Raw genomic sequence first — 18,234 nt, 5'->3', positions numbered from 1 at the left:
TTTTCACTACGTTTCAGAGGGCAGCTAGCGAGTGTTTGCAGATGAGGCGACATCCTCCAAGCAAACATACAACTAGGCAACTGGCTAACAACCAAAGCAATCACAAGAAGGTTTTCGGTGCCTCACTGTATATTGCCATATGACAGCTAGCAACCAACATCAACGATTCACCAACCAGTTGGGGAGTACATATTTTCAACTTTCCAGATGGCCTGTGTGACTGGGGCCCAAGTTGCCACAGCAAACCCAGAAAGTTCCCCCACACCAGACACTACAATTTTAGGCATTGCTTACTTCGTCTACTAAGCTAAACATAAATAATTTTATAAGCTCAAAAAATGTCGGTAAATATGATGTAAGAAATTAAGTTTACACTACTAAATTACTTTAAAACTCATGAAAAAAAGCAACATGGTGGTCTCACGTTTGCCAAATATAGATGCATGCCTTTTTCCATAAACTTCGACCTTGTGCAGCAACTGACCACAAAGCAGCGTCCTAACATAGCAAAAAGGTTTTCATCCCGTCTGCCATATTTGTCGAGTCATATTACATTCACTCTGCTTATGTTGTTGTGGTGAACTTAGTCACCTTCAAACCTCCATTTCTCAATGAATAGTATAATTAAAAAGTAAAAACATTCAGGAGATTGTCCTCTCATTTCCAGTTATAAGGCAACCAACCCTCCTGTGTCCTTGAGTCCTTGCCAAGACTAATGACAAGCTTTGTTGTCTCTCCATTTGTTTTCCTCATGTCCTCTGCTGTGTCGCTACACAGTTAGAGAGAGATTACAGTTGTATTGGGTGCCGCCTGTCACTGTACAAATGCCCGTCATTAATTTTACAGGCAGAAGGCAATTTCAGAGAAGTGGATAAGTTCTGATAATGGCGCGAGCTCTGTTGTGCTGTCATGCCAGAGAAAGAAACATCAGGTCAAAAGATGTTTCTTCTCTTCATTCTAACTTTTGTATCTGGTTTGTGTTTTTTTTTTTTTACAACACTGTGACCCAGAAGTTTTAGGCCGTTATCTCTCTTAATTTGCCTGCTGACAGACCTGACATAGTGCATGTGTGTGTGTTTTTTCTTTTGTAGCAAAGACTATAAAAATGAAGTGACAGAGCTGAGGATGGGAGAGATTAATGATAAAGACAAAGTATAAGATATTATGAATTGCCAAAAGATCTTTTTAACATTGCCACTGTCCTCTTATGTTCTCATATAAATCACATCATAAGCCTGGTGCTCATAAGGAGCTGTCAGCTGAAATCAGAGGGCACTTGTAGATTTGTTTCTCTCATTCAGAGAGCGGCTCAGATTCATCCCCAGCTATATATTCATGTGATGGCCTGTCTCATCCTCATCCTCCGCTCTCTAATAACTCAGTGTGTGTGATTGCATTAGGAGCATGATAAATGTAAAATAGAAGCTCACCGCCGAGTGCATCATCACAAATTACTCTGCCGCCGATGCTAGTTACAGATGGGACCAGGAGGGATGTGTTGTTTTTGAGCTGTCTGCGTCACAGCACTGTTGTTTTCACACCAAAAGCGAGGATTTTTTTTTCTTTCTGAAAAAAGGCAAAAAAAAAAAGGGAAATGCTGCCTCTGAATCCACTGAGTCCTCTTCTGGCTGTCGCCGGCTGATGAGATTTGTGCCCACTCAGCCCTGCAGAAAATTTACTAAGGTTTTATACATGCTAATAGGAAACTTATATGAAATATTCAGGAATCTTTTCTCTGTTTTTACCCCTGAAACAATCCACTATGACATATTTGCAACTGACTGTACACACTGTACAGTAAATGGCACAGATAGCCCAACATGGATTACAGATTTATTCATGTCCATGTCATGCTTTTACTGAAGTTATGGTTCTGTTACTGTTTTATAATCTTTTTTTTATCCGACATAAATGTGCCTGTGTTAAAATGTGAAACATCTAGAATCCACAGTTGCTTTTAGGTACAAATATTTATAGTACACATTGAGAGAGAGTCCTCTTTCAGGGAGTGCTAACTAGATTTCTCTCAGTCTTGAGTTCAGCACTTGCTGTTAAGGTGTTACTACTGCCTCAGGTTGACGAAGGGTGTCTTGTGCATTCAGCCTATCACAGCTGAAAGGTTTCTTGATATAGTGAAATCTACTTGAAATAACCCCCATCACAACAATTTTAAGTCTTATGTGTCTTTATTCATCCTGAAATGATCCTTCAATAGTACCAACGGCCAGGCTTCATTGTGCTGGAGTCAGCCAGTCCCTCAAGTGCCCAATATAAGAGTAGTTTAACAGGAGAGAGGTTTGTTTGTGAGTCTCTTTTACTGCCATGTGTAAATAAATTGTCTTGACCAAAGCAGTGAACTGAACAGAGAAAACTACTGAATGCCCAGTAATTTGAGGTTTGCCCTCATTCAGGCAGGCCACAGAGCCAAACTTATTCAGTCCTGGCATATCAATGGAACTCAGTGGCAACTCACAGCTTAAATAAAATGATGGCCTTCAGTTCCTGCAACTGGCAAATTGCAAGAACTAAATATTGGGCTATTAAGCTTCTTTAACTTCCTACAACTGCAAGCTGCTTTGCAACCCACCTCCATCCTGCAGTTTCTTTCTTAATGTCATGCATGTAGCTGTGAATGTCAGCCCTACTATTTACAGGCGGTCTTGCACCTGCCTTCTGCTGTGTTGAACAGCGGGGAGGTCCCAGAACAGAGCCATACACCAAATATAAATGACTAGAGATGGAAGAAGAGCAGTTGCTATATTTGCACTGTTGCCATATAGCAAGAGGGTCCTGGGTTTAAATCCAAGTTTTGTCCTTCTGTGTGGAGTGTTCTTCCCATACTTATACAGGTTCTTACCTCTGGTGGCTCTTATGGGAAGTAATGATGATATAGATGTAGGTCATAGCACCAGTTGTTGTGGTTGAACTTATGATTTGTTTTTTGAAAAGCATTATGATAGAATAGAAATTTGATATTCAGGCAGTAGGACTACGGTGCATATTAATTTCACTTAATTAATTGTTTTCAGTTGTAACCCAAGTGATTTGCCAGCAGGCCTGTGTTACTGTTAACAGGAAAATATTATCTATTTTCCCGATCTGTTGGCACCAACATTACTGGTATAACTGCAGATAAAAGAACATTTTAAAAGTGAAGAAGAAATGGGTGAAACAGCCACTGACCATGTTATGAGTGTTGATTTTGCATTGTTGTCCACCACACGAGATTCTACAACTTCCCTGTTGGGAAGTTTGGGTGTTCAGAATGCCACAAACACAACAACAACCATCTGATCCAAGCCTATTGCATAGAGCATAAACAAATGAATAAATAACTACATAAAAGTGCTAAGGTCATCTGTTTATGTGCTGTGTCTTGAAAAGTGAAGATTTTTATATATTTGTTAGTATAATTGTTATAGATAGTTTTGCATTTTATCATGAGTCTTAAAAATCTCATGCCAACCTCGCTCTTTTCTCAATAAACAATATACTTAAAGTTGTGGTTAATGTTACAAAGAAAATTATATAAAGTAAACCTGCAGTCTAGTTTGTTAATCATCTGGTATGGGCAAAGCCTATCTAGAAGAGTCATTTTGTTACCTAGTCATCCCACTGAATAGCTTGCGATTCAGCTGGGGGGTCAAAACAGGCTGCTTGTGAGACAGTCCTCAATAAATCAGAGCTAAAACAATTGTTTTTCTACACTGTCTTCTAGAACAAGACATGTTCACTGATAATTCTTCACACTGTCATGATGGTGGTAGTTCTTAATTACTGATCATTTACTTGTGTCTTTGTTTATTATTGTTTATTATTTTATGTCCAGCACTGTCTCCATGCAGATATATAATTACCATTCTTTACTGACTATTAAATCTGGATTTCCAGAGTCAACAAAACAGGGTAGTTTTTCCACCGCTGCTTGAACATGGATGGACTTCAGATCCTTAAGTTAAATCCATTATAAAGACAGTCTGTTCATCTACCCATTTTTCTCTAATTCAACTTAATTACATAACTACAATAATAGGAAAGATGCCCATTAGAGATATCACCTCCTTATGTCCTGTTTGGGACATTCACCATCCATCCACTGTGCATCGTTGCTTATTAACAGTTCACTGAGGGAAGGGTCTGTTCTTTCCTACTCTAAACATGCTGATGCAACTTCTTCACTAAATAAACTTAATGTTAATGCCACCTGTGTTGGTATTTTCCAATAATGTCATTGTTAACAATTATTAGAAAGCACTCTACTGAGACTGCTCTTTTGAAGGTCTATAACAATCTGTTGATGGTTTCTGATGCCAGGAATTGTTTTGTGCTCATTCTACTTAACCTCAGTGCAGCATTTGATACTGTTGACTGTAAAATGTAACTTAATAAACTTGAGATTCTGGCTGGTAGTTCTGGCACTTCATTAGAATGTTTTTCTTTCTATTTATCTGATGGAACTTTGTTCGGAGAAACAAATTCTTCTCTTACTTTGCCTCCTTAACCTGTGGGGTTCCACAAGGTTCAGTCATCGGTAAATTATTATTTCTTTCTACATTCTTCCATTAGCTTACATCATTCAGTCCTTTAGTGATATCCATCCATCCATCCATTCGCTTCCGCTTATCCTTTTCAGGGTCGCGGGGGGCGCTGGAGCCTATCCCAGCTGTCATAGGGCGAGAGGCGGGGTACACCCTGGACAGGTCGCCAGTCTGTCGCAGGGCCAACACACAGGTACAGACAACCATTCGCACTCTCATTCACTCGCACATTCACACCTAGTGGCAATTTGGATTATCCGATTAACCTATCCCCACAAGCTGCATGTCTTTGGACGGTGGGAGGAAGCCGGAGTACCCGGAGAGAACCCACGCAAACACGGGGAGAACATGGGAGAACATGCAAACTCCACACAGAAAGACCCCGGCCTGATGGTGGAATTAGTGATAGTTTTGATAATTTTTATGCTGATGACATTCAGTCCAATATGTTTTTTAAGCCTCATCAGTTGTGCACTCTATTCCACTGTTTAACCCAGATTAGTGACTGGCTTTTTATCAGTCAGTCTTTTTCTTTGTTTTGTTCAGTTGCTAAGTCAACACTCAAAGTCTTGCAACATATGTTCTCCATGACTTAAGAGGAGAACATTATTCATGCATGGTGTCATCGGGGCGATCGTGAATGAACAGTGGTATTGTAAAGTGCTTTGAGGTGTCCTGAAAGGCGCTATATAAATGCAATCCATTGTTATTATTATTATCGTGCTTAGATTTCTGTAATGGCCTGTTTGCTGGCTTAGATAAATCATGTCTTTCATGCCTCCAAGCAATACAAAATCCTGTGGCCAGTCCTACTAGGCAAGCTGTTATTACTTCTATTTTATATTCTTTCATTGGATCCCATTAGATTTTATGATGCATTTTAACATTCTTGTACTTACATAGAGAGCACTAAACAGCAGGGCTCCAAACTAGTTAGTTGTTCCCCGTAGAAGATCAAAGACTAGGAGGGACAGAGCTTTACCTAGCTTTTTGCTAAGACTTCTTGTAAATTAAAACAGACTGTTTAGGTTATACTGTGTCTTAACTTCATGTTGTATTACTAATACAGTAATTACAGTAGGAGCTTCTTATTTATTTTACCGATTTTGTTGTTCTTTTTCTGTAATTGATATTTTAAACTTTATACAGTACAATTTAATCTTTACTATTTATGGTAAGTAGTTAAAAACTGTTGAATATGGCATGGTAGCTTATTAAAAGTCCTCATCTTCAAGGACAGCTGCTCAAAGGATTTTTTCCTTTGCGTAGTTTTTTACATTGCAGACAAAAAAGGGTCAGAATTAGTGAAAATCAAGGAAGTCACTCAATGAGTCAGAATTTACTTGGCAAAGATCGGTATTTTGTCTTGGTTTTTTCATCTTTGTCTTTTGGAATAGTAACTCTGGGCTTGGTGCCATTTTTTCATTGCTCCACATCGATAATAAATAATCCATTACACCTCTGCAGCTTTTATGGAAACAACTGAGAAACTTGTCTCGCAAATTTCACAGCATGCTGAAGGATGCCTCGGTGCATCTGATCATCCGTCCCACTTTGCTGTGCATTTTAATTAGCTTTAAGTACTTAGAAACAACTGAGACCACAACAGTCAAAGTTGGAGTGCTTCAACGGCCTGTCTCTGGAGCAGCAAGGCTTGCTTTCCTCCAGTGCTCTGCAGATCTACAGGTCTGACAAATCCTTATTAGGGGTTTTTACTGTATACCACCACAATTTGTGTGTGTGTCTGTGTGAGTGTGTGTGTTTGTGTGTGTCTGTGTGTGTGCAGAGGGTGTTATGATTTTGCACTACTTGCCAGGAAAACCTATTTGACCAATTAAACCAGGATGTAGTTGCGCCATGTGTATGTGCATGTGTGTGTTGAGGTGTGTGTCTGTGTGTGCATATGTCCGGTGTGTGGGTGTGAAAATATTTAGAATCCTCTTGACACCCAATTAGAGAGCAACCCGACATGACCTCCAACTTCAAGAGACACCAAAAAGCTCACTTGAAACAACAACTTGGAACTGCTTGACAAAATGGCCCCACTAATGAGCGTCTGTAAACACAACCTTATTCTTGCTGATTGCTATTTAAAAGAAAGGGGGTAAAAAAAAATGTGTGTGTGCAGAATCTATGACTTTAATTTCCATGCATAATGAATGCACAGAGACTGGTCACTGTACCAGTGGTCATTGGATGTTTTGACTACATGCTGCCCAGGGGGTGTTGTTAAACAGCCTGTTATTATGCACATAGTATTCTCAAGACTCCATCTTTTTTTCATAATCGACATTTCAGTAGCTGTTTAAACTTTGTCAGAGCCTGTGCTTGGTTTTTAAACTTTCATTTGAGTTGTTTGGGGCAGTGGTGGGACATATTTTAGGCACAGTGTAAAAATAGTCTTTTGAGATTATATGATGATGATCTCACCATCTGATTTCTTAACTTATATATATCCAGCTATGCAAACTACTGATGATAAATCAATTTTGAATTTTTAGAATAGTTAGATTCAATGAAAAATTCCACTCAAATCATACAATTTGGTACAGTTCTTAGCAGCGACATAAAATAAGGCCTTTTGGTTACTCATTTAGCATTTTTTTTTCTTTTTAAACCTTTTTCCGTTTTGCCTCTATTACCTGTGTTTATCACCAAGGAGGTTATGTTTTTGTTAGCAATTGTAAGTATACGTGTCATTCTGTCTGTAAACATGTTTTGAATGAATTCTGATAAAAGGGGGTCATGCTAGAGATCAATTAAGATTTGCCTTGCATCCACCAAGGTCCTCAAGGTCAGCGTAATGATGTATTGGTTCAAATTGACAAAAAACAAACAAACTTATTACTTCAAAACTATGATTCTTACGAGTGTGGTGCACATTTAAACATATAGAAAGTACAGTATAAGGATTTAAGGTGTCATGTCATATTTAACCTCTGAAATCTCTAATACTTTAATCTAACAGTCAAAATAATAACAATGGTCTATAATATACTACTTAAAACTATGTTTGTCACTGCCATTGTTTGTATTGACAACATATAGGGATTACTTTGGAAATGTGACCTCTATTATGTCTCCATAAATGTCTTTTTATCTTTAAAACTCTGCTTAAAATTATTCATAACTTCTAATACCTTGGTTTGTATTGAGAAACAAAGATATTAGATGAATATTATGACCCTGTTATTGAAATACATAACATTTTGAAAATATGTTCAATGTTCCTGAATAAGTATTATTTATTTTTGGAAGACGGAACTAAGTTTTTTTTTTTTATCATCAAGCACTTTGATGGATTTTACGAAAAAATGAAATGAACTTTACACATAAATAAAATGTAATAAACAAAATATTTATACTCAAAATTAAATATATTACAATGGTTTTTAAACAGAGAAAATATTTTACTGCCCTAAAAACAACAAGCAAAACAAAATGAATGTATATATAGAAAATGCCATGCAATTCTTTAAAATGTAAAAATTGCCCAGAGAGTGCTCTGCCTTGTCGGGGATAGTGAGCAGTGTAGAATAGACAAGAAAGTGAGGAAGACATGGACTTTGAGCCTTGCAGTATACAGACATCTGCTCAACCAGCTGAGTTAAACTGACACCCACAACAGCAAATTATAATATCGTGGCTCAAGAGTTGGGAGTTCGCCTTATAATCGGAAGGTTGCCGGTGCGAGCCCCGGCTTGGACAGTCTCGGTCGTGATGTCCTTGGGCGAGACACTTCACCCGTTGCCTACTGGTGGTGGTCAGAGGGCCCGGTGGCGCCAGTGTCCGGCAGCCTCGCTTCTGTCAGTGCGCCCCACCCATTCACACGGGTGGATGACTGGATGTGTAAAGCGCTTTGGAGTCCTTAGGGACTAGAAAAGCGCTATACAATACAGGCCAGGCCTTAATATGCTTTGCCCCCCGGATAAACACCATCACTTTTTTCTATTTATTGTTAATCACATTAAAGTTTTCCATGTCATGTTTAGTTGAACGCCTCATTCTTCTCATGTAAAAGAAGGGAAGCAGTTGATGACTTTGTTTCCTTCTTTGAAAAATTAAAAGTGGTTGCCATTTGTCTTTAGCTGAAGCCAAGCAATGAAAAGCTGAAGCCAAGCAATGAAAAGCTCTGTCACGCTTAAATTTTCTACTGTGCTTTCAATTCACCTTTCAATCATTTGTCAAACGACTCAATTGGGGTAGTGGCCATGTTGATTACATTAAAAGAAAATGGCAATTTTAGGCAGCGAGTAAATTGTTACCCACGCATTCTTTTGAACCTTTAAACTGTCACTAGCTGAGAAGATGAAGACTTGTGCAGACACCTCCAGAAAATCAAAAGTTCCCTTTATTGTAGTATAATTCTGCCACCTCCAGATATGATGAAACTGGAAATGAGTCAAACTCCCAGGAACTATGACATGAACTTATTGATCAAGACACGCAGAGAGCTGTCCCTCCCCGTCAGCTCTGGTCCGGTCTCATATCTCCATTGATCGCACTCATGAAAACGAACAAAAATCATGATCAAAGCAGACCCGGGGAGTTCCCATGGCCACAGTCTTCAGATCACAGCAAAGGAGCAGGTCTGCGGGAAGCAGGGAGGAATGCGGTTGGGGGAGGAGGATGAAACGGAATATGAAACAGTCAAATGGAGATCAACTCTGCTGATCCTGCTTTTTGATCTCCGTCTGGGCTGCTTCTTAATATATACGACTGCACAGAGGAAGTGAGTCGGTACCGGATGTGTCTGCATGTGTCTCTGCTCATTCTCACACACACAATTCATGAAGAGAAACACACAGGCATACTTACAGTATGCAGATCTTTTTTTTTTTTAATCCTTTTTTCTCCCTTGCATGTACACCATCAGTCACCTCATATTGCATCACACTCTTTGGTCTTTTAAAATGCAGATTGCCAGGAAAATATGGACAGTATGCAATTTTTCACCTTGAGACAGCATGCTGTTAACATATCTGCATCCATTACATCATCACAGAAGCTGACAACAGACACGTCTACAATTACATCACTTCAGAGACACTTTTACCTGTTAGTTGTTTTCTGGATACACAATCTGTATGAGTGTTGGCTATGTTTTCTATTCCTTTGACTAGGTTATTTTAATATGCATTTTAAAGCTTATTAAAGAACTTGTTATTTATTAATGGAGCTGAAATTCAAGAGACACCAAGGCCCTGTCGCTGTAGTTAGCTACATTTGTATTAAATAAGCTTTAATGTAAAATATCCAAGGAACGCTTCCAGGTCTTTGAACACCTGCATGCACAAACTGTCGTGCTGGTGATAGCGTTAATAGGAAAAAACTGAAATGCTGAGAAGAATCCAAGGCGGGCTGGCAGGTAGTCAAAGACACATTTTAATCACTGCTGAAAAATAACAACAAACAGCACAGTGATGGCAGGAAGCCTATTAGACTAACAAGGTCAAAAATAAGAACAAATCACAAACAAGGAAGTCAACTGGAGAGACTACGGTGATTTGGAAACAAAAGAGAGGCTTGAACAATACATGATAAAAACTGAGAGAGAAGAGCTATATCATATACACAAATCCAAAGAGAGGGATACTATGGCGCAGGATGGAGGTAAAAACAGAAATCCACATGAAGGAATTATGCAGCACATTTAATACCGTAACAGCAATCAGTAAAACATTAGAAATACATAACAACTAAAAAAAATAATAAAAGTGAAAAAACAAGCTTAAAAAGGGTGTAAGTTATAAACCACATGGGAGCCAGTAATTACAAATAACAATGGAACAAAAACTAAAAGCTACACACCAGTGAAACTGTTTGTGCTGTGCTGGTACTCTGGAAGGTTAATGAAGCCACAATAAACTGAAATTGATGCAAAATTAGTGATACTTGTGCTCTCCGTGTACATAAAGTTGCCAAACGTTCACAGCTGTTTTTAATAAAATCAGAATTTCCTGATACTTAAAGTTACAACTATTTTCTTATTCGTTTAAATGTGGGCTTAAAAAACTGTCCAAATTTATTATAATGATTATAATTTTGACTTAAAAAAAATAGTATTTTTGGAATGTTACATTTTTTACCATGTTCAAGGTTCAAGGTTCAAGGTTAAGGTTTGTGTGGTAAAACCACAGAAAAGTAAGAAAGTACCCTGAGTAGAAGGTACAACATTACCTTGAAGCTTTTTGGGTGGATTACTCTATTTTCTAAGAGTGCATTTCTCAATTCATCAGACCAAGTCCATCCACACCATCACAGACGTTCTTGTAACCAAAGTTGATTAAAGGAGATATGAAAACAAAAGTGATTATAATTAGTTGAAAGTAACTGCAGATTCTCATGTAGGTGTTGTGATCACAGACCAGCATCTCTTTGAAGGTGCCATTGATGAAAATGTGATTACAAAGTAAAGCTGCTTTAATAGGCTTTAAGGGTTACTTGAAAGTTGTATCAAAAAAAGTTCCCCAAAAAATATTATAGACCCAATGATAATTTAGAATCATGCAGCATAGACACAGATGTGAAAATTGAAATTTGGAAGCTTTTGCTGTTTATATTTACATACAAATTAAGATACATGGTGAGTTTACATTGGTATGCTGCTTCCTTGGGCACCAGATTGCAAATGAACTTTGACTGCAAATGAATTTTGACTTAACTTTCAGAGTTCCCTTTGAAACGAAACCAGCAAGAAGTCTTTTGGTAGACTAAGTGGCATATCAAAAGAAGCATGGAGGAGAAATTATATTATATGCTAATGGAAGGCAGCTCCTGGGAGCAAAGGCTTACATTTGGCAGACAGAGAACAAGTTTTCTTTCAGAATGCGTATTAATCAAACTCATCATCATAGCATCTCAAAAGGAAAAGTACATCAGTATTCATACATAAGCACATGTAATAAGCACATGCCCTGCAGGATTTTTTTTTTTTTGTGGAAACATGACTAAATTGAGCATGCGGAACACAAGAAGCAATGGTTGGCTTATTGACACCACTTAAAATAATATGTTTGTTTGTGTCGCTACAATAGACACTCACAGTCAATGTCTGAATTCATCTGGCAGTAATCGCAGCAACAGGCTGCAATCATTTATAGCTCAATGCACATGTTATGTATTTCACATGAAGTGTAATAATCTCTGTTGTTTCAAATTTAACCAGTTTTGCAGTCAAATATTTCTTCTACATGAAACCATTTAATTTACTAGAGACAATATAAAAACCTTTGCTGTGCTACATCTAGTAATGGCTCATTATCTAGCACTCTCTGCCTTGTATGACATGATAGCTTTAGGCTCCAAAGACCTACCATGGCAGCTAAAACGTTGACAGAAAAGCTTCAATATGTGAACTCCAAATTCAATAGCTGACATCACAGAGGATATGAACATCTTAATATACAGTTCTTTGTCTGAAGTATGGTGTTGATAAACCAACTGTGGACAATTAGTTTGGTAAGCTAATGAATTTAGCTATTAGGAAAGTTAGCTTGGCAAAGCATAGCTAACATTAGCTTTCTAGCAAGCTAATTGTTTCAAACAAAATAATGACACTCACAGTTTAATGAATTTCCCCTATTCCTCTCTTATATATTTGCATGCTCTCAAAATACTTTAGCCCAAAACAATTTTAGTGGACTAAAACCGAAATATTAGCACTTGCATCACACTGTATTCAGTGTCAGGATGCAGCTTCCTGCAGAACCCTCACACTTTCTTGCCAATATCTTCTTTTGTGTCATGAAAGACTTTTTTTTCTCATAAGCTCATAACACGTAGATGTATGTTCTTTACTACAAAATCACTAGGAGTATCTATGGTGTGGATGGGGCTGTCTTTATTCTAATGAAGTCCTACTAAATTTATCTGTCTTTTAAAATTTGTCGCCCTTGCATGGTCGAGTAAAAGATAAACCATGATAAAACAAAACACTGCAAAACCATCTAAATTTCTTACCTAAGCCATATTAATGTGTGTGTGTCTTTCCGTGCATTATAGAAGTAGAAGAGCATGTGTGAAATTTGGGTTCTCAAGCTAATAAAATATGAATGACACTTTGGTATTGTTTTGAGTAGCTGCCCAAGCATTTTAATAGAAAATCTGTGAAAAAAATAATAAAAAACTGATAAAGCAGACCACCATGTAATGCAAATAGATGACAAGCTATATTTGTGTGTTTCACTGTGGAATTATGTTAAATTAGTGTGAAATGAGAATCCAGTGAGTCAGGCCTTTGCTACAAAAAAAAAAAAACAGAGACAAATGTATGAAGGGCCCTTTATAACTTTAGAAGCAAATGGTGCCCAGGACAAAATGGAGGTTAAGTATCCTCGACAGGTATGGCCTCATGAGCAATTTATTCAGGCTTGGTGGTTCAGGAGAAAACCCGATTAACCAGCAGGTTGTCCTCCAGCCTCATAATTATGGAGACACCCCATTTCCAGCAGGCAGTAGAGAGGGAAGTCCATTTTGAATATGCACTGCATCACTCAGTAACTTATTACATTCAACTGTGTGTAATATATATGTTTAACTGGAATTGGAAATAGTATTTGGTGTATGAATAAAGATATTCAGACTGAGAGACAGCTTCTTCCACCAGGCCATCAGACTGCTGAACACGTCATAGACACCTCAGCTTCACTACTGGAACTTTAACATTATGCACTCCATACTGTACAGTAATGCCACTGTTTTGCACATGTCTCAACTCTGTATATTTTTATATATTTTATTTATTGTTTACTCTATTTAATTTGTAAAATATGTGTACACACACACACACACGCACACATAGAAAAATATTTAGTATACACATCCAGAAATGCATATACTATTATATATTGTACATATATTTATTAGTTTCAGATGTAGCGATTCTTGTATTTTGCTTGTTTACATTATTGTATTTTGCACAACTCTGTTGCTTATGAAGCTCGCACACAAGAATTTCACTCACATGTGCTGTACCAATGTACCTGCACATGTGATGTGACAATAAAAGTGATTTGATTTGATTCACACCCTTTACTTACAATAGAAATACCTTTTTCTTTATTTAATATGCTTATTTCACTATTTACTACAAAAAGTCAATCAATAAAGCATAAAATAAAAAATAAGCACACTGAAACCTTTGAACTCTTTTTAGTATATGACATAGAAAAGTGTTACAGTGAGATTATTGGGTAAATGCCTCTTTGCGTGCAGGTCATGAAGCGGAGGGAGAGTAGAGCATGCTGGCAGCACACTGACAGATTGGATAAGCCCTTCCAGCCTGCCATCCCACAGGGGGTGCGCTTGTATATGTGTGTACGTGCATGTGTCAGTCGAGCTTCACAAAATGTTAGCATCAGTAGTTTGCTCAACACCTAGGAGAGGATGTGTCCAATTTTGTCCCTAGACACCTTTGCGTGGGGTCTAGAACTTGCTCTTGAAATAGAAAGTATCTGACAAGCGCTATTAATGGAACTGCTTTGTTTTAGGTTTGTATACTGATTTGGCACTGTTTTGGGGGTTTTTTTGCCTGTTGTCATGCTGAATGCCAAAGTTGCTTGCAAAGATTTCGTTTGTACACTAAAGCTTTTTTGTTTCTCCTGCCTGTTTGTCATCGTGTTCCATCTCTGTACCAGTTCAAATACAATTTCCAGATAATTAGAGGTGTTTGTTTTAATCAGCATGGAGTGACGCTTACAGCAGGGAAATGCTAACTGACTACTACATACTGCCACAAACTATATTCTACATTTGCGAATGTATGCATGCATAACGCACAAAGTCTAAAGTTACATCTGATTTCTTTATATTTTGATACACAAATAAGGAGGGAAAGTGCAGCAATTTATTGAACAATTTATTTGACAGTTAATGCAAATACAGTATTGTAAGGCAAAAAGAGAGTTTGTGCAATTCTAACAAACTTGAAAGTCAGTATTTGGTGTGACCAGACTCTTTGGAGGCCAATCCATGTGTAACCAACTTTAAGGTATAAAGGTGAATTACAGCGCAATAATTACTTGGGCTCGTAATAAGACCCTGGCCAGAATCAGAAGACACCAAATTCGTATGGAGCCAAAGTATTGAGCAGCAATAATGACCTGGACACAATGTTAACTTTTGAGTAGCCACTCTTGTATTGTTACAAAGTATAACAGGTATTTGTCCAATTTGTACAGATAAAGTATAAAATAAAATAAATAGTGTGCACACTCAACAAAATAAAAGTACTCGTTGGGGCCCTTTAAGAATTTAGAGTTAAGCTGGCGATAGCCAACTTCAAAGGTCCTTGTGAATGTAACTGGAATGTATGAGTGTGTGGTGTGTATCTTCTTTGGGGTAGATCGTCCTCAAAGTGGTTGGCTCGCCATCTATCACAACCAGAATATCGTCCTGGTCCTTGGACTTTTCCGTCCTCTCCAAAAAACCTGACCTATAATCCAGGTCATAAAATGTACATTCTAATCAGTCTGTTTCAGATGCACTGTTTAAGGTTAAAATACAAAATCAAAATATTGCATCACCTCATATTCATTGCATCAACATCTTAAATCTTATCAAATCTCACAGTTCTATTGTACAACATTCAATTTTCAAGCATATCAAATATGAGAACTAAACATCTAAGTTGCTCAAATATTTCTCTATTCATGTAAACATTAATTAAACAATACTTATGGTAAGTAACCATTGACACTCAAAATACAATACACCATAACAAATTCAGAACTATGTGCAAATAAGCAACAAAATATACATGTGAGTTCAGTTCAGAGGCATTAAAGCAGTGTGCTTAATTTCTCCACACTATAGGCCTATTCGTGAGAGAGAAATGCACTAAAAATTACCCTCTAGATTACTTTAAACTCACAGTGAACTGACAAAAATTAGCTTTAGAGCAGCTAAGAATAGGGATGGGTATCGAAAACCGGTTCTTGTTGAGAACCGGTTCCCACTGTTTCAATTCCTTGGAATCGTTTGCCATTTTTGCAAACGATTCCCTTATCGATTCCAGTCGCCCCGAATGACGTCACCACGTTGCGGAGCGTCATTTACCTGGCAGGAAACATGGCGCCTAAGCGGCTCAAACGCTCAAAAGTTTGATTATACTTTATGAGAACCGATGACAACAGGGCAACTTGCAAAGTAGATATTTCATTTAAGGGAGGAAACACTACGAATATGCAAAAGCATTTGCTCACAAAACACGCGATGACACGCGTTTTTAATTCCGCTCCGGACTCGTGACTCTCAACCCAGCAGCAGCGCTAACGTTTGCACGTCCTCTCCCGTTAATGCGGCAGGTAAATAATCAACTAACAGTGCATATTATGTTAGCGCAATCTGCCTTATTACAAGACCTGCCATTACTGTACATGTAGGTGACCATGATGAGAGAGACAGACAGAGTCTGGCTGGCGCTCGCTGGCAGTTCTCGCTGCAGTCTACCGGTAGCGTCTCCTTTCAGGCCAGGATAGACTAATGTCACCGAGCAGTGTCTAAGTTTGTGGTCAAAGGCTTGCACCCATTTGCCACAGCAGATGCCCCCGATTTTTGGTAAGTGAATGTGTTTAATTGTAGGCAGGGACATTACTTGATATTCTTGTGTAATTGCCACAGAACAATTTATGTTATACTTTGTTATTGCTACAGAAGAATGTTGCAGCTTTAAGGCAGGGATGACTCCTGGAGTTGCTTTCTCACTGCATATGCTTTATTTCACAATCAGATCGATTTGATAACAAAAACATACAGCAGCTCCTCTCCTACTCCTAGCCCTTCGCTGCGGTGGAAAAAAGAACGACTTCAATCCCCTTCAAGGAACATACGTACAAAATAGTTTTCCTGATACACCAATGGGGCGTTCAATGCCATCTTGTAAATATGAGTACTCTGGCAGAGTAACAGTTCAAATGAAAAATACACCAGAACAAACAAGCAAACAAAAAAAGAAGTGTGGGGTACCTTTGAACCAATGAACAAAGTATAACAATTTATACTTTTTAACATAACCCGACCCCGTCAATATGTGATATGTCTCACAAGAATATTTATTTTATTATTTTACATTTACAATTTTTTTTTCCTGGGGACCCTGTGACACCCCATTGAAGAGCCGTAGGCTGGATCTCTCAAGATCTCACTGTTGGGTTTGTAAGGCCATGTTACTCCTAAATTTCTATCTTGTTCAAAGAGAAGATATAAAACAAAGCTCTGAGCTAATCGACCTTAGTGTTCTCCTTTTTAAAAAAAAAAAAAAGAATCGATAAGAGAATCGATAAAGAATCGAATCGTTAAACAGAATCGAAAATGGAATCGGAATCGTTAAAATCTTATCAATACCCATCCCTAGCTAAGAACATGTTGCTCACCGTTGCTCTGTTTCACAAAAGCCCAACACACACTGGCGTTGGAATTGCAGCAGCTCTCCGGATGAAAGGTGAGTGGTTAGCCTGTGAGACACCGAGCTAGCATTAGCATGATCGCGACGGTAAGTCTCTACAAGTTTTTTCCATCAGAATAACACTCGTCTTATCGACGTTGCCTCTCTCCTTCATCCAGCCACTCGACTCCGGACTTCCAGCAGGTAAGTGCGCTGGCTTTCCTTCCTCTCAATCCTGAGTTTTCCTCTCTTTTGTCCGTGGATTTCTCGGTTTGAGTAGTAGATGCCTCCACTCCTCTTGCTGAGATGAGAAAAAACCCGGGAGCACCATGCACCTCCACTTCACTTCCTGGCTGACAGGGTCAATGCGGCCTGGGTAGGCTCTGATTGGTTGCTGAGCTAGGTGCCCTCACGTGGGGTGAACTGAGAGGTGCATTCAATGGTCATAGGAAATACGACGCTTGTTGATGTGGACAGTTAATGTAAAGAGAATAAGTATTTTTTTCCATCTGGGCTACACCTGACTAACAGTTTTCCACTGTGTCGGTGGAAACTGATGAACTATGATTTCCAGTAAATAGCTCTTTCTGAATCACCTTAGGAGTTAGGCCACTTAATACTGACCTATGAATCATAAAAAAAAGGCTCCTAACACAGAGACACACACACACATACAAAACCTTCCTTAAAATGTTCAGGTACAAAGACTGGAAAGAAAAAAACTTTGAAAGTTCTTCAAAAAGCCTTAACTTGTACAACGCATCCACTTAACACACTGTTTGCTGCTACAACTACACGTTTCTTTTCCAACTATTTATTTATGAGTGACTTATGTATGTATGTATGTATGTATATGTATATATTGTACTATTCTTAGTTAGCGTATTGTCTGTCTTGTCTTAATGTTGGTTTAAAATGGAGCACTGTAACAAAAAATAATTTCCCCCAGGGATCAATAAAGTATTCTGATTCTGATTCTGAACTACTATTGCTCAAAACCACTTAAAATACCAAAAAAAATGGGTGTCGCTCTATATATGATATAGATACACATACATATTCATAGATATACTCTGTATATACTAACCCTAAATCTATATCTAGTTCTGTATATATAAAAGCTTGAGTGTTGAGTGTTGCTGTGTGATAATCACTACATGGAACAAAATGGAAAAACAAAAAAACAAAGTGCTGCAGTAACAAAAATGACTTGTCATTTGCATGGTATTCATTCTCATTTTCTCATATAGTCTGTATACAACTATAAGAAGGGTTACCTCGTTAAAGCCTTCACAGATAAAAGCCAAATAT

At 38.1% G+C, this 18,234-nt stretch overlaps 1 long non-coding RNA gene across 1 annotated transcript; it reads right to left on the bottom strand.

Annotated features, from left to right (window-relative positions):
- Positions 1-14,653: 14,653 nt before the first annotated feature.
- Positions 14,654-17,243, bottom strand: LOC113016449 (uncharacterized). Its single transcript, XR_003271248.2, has 2 exons — positions 16,913-17,243; positions 14,654-14,973 (listed from the first exon to the last, which is right to left on the bottom strand). It is a non-coding gene; the product is annotated as an uncharacterized LOC113016449 (long non-coding RNA).
- Between the last annotated feature and the right edge of the window lie 991 nt (positions 17,244-18,234).

Source organism: Astatotilapia calliptera, chromosome 23, assembly GCF_964374335.1.
Source record: "Astatotilapia calliptera chromosome 23, fAstCal68.1, whole genome shotgun sequence".
Classification (NCBI taxonomy): Eukaryota; Metazoa; Chordata; class Actinopteri; order Cichliformes; family Cichlidae; genus Astatotilapia; species Astatotilapia calliptera.
Note: the sequence above shows the minus strand (reverse complement) of the source record. Positions and strands in the feature narration are given on the sequence as shown.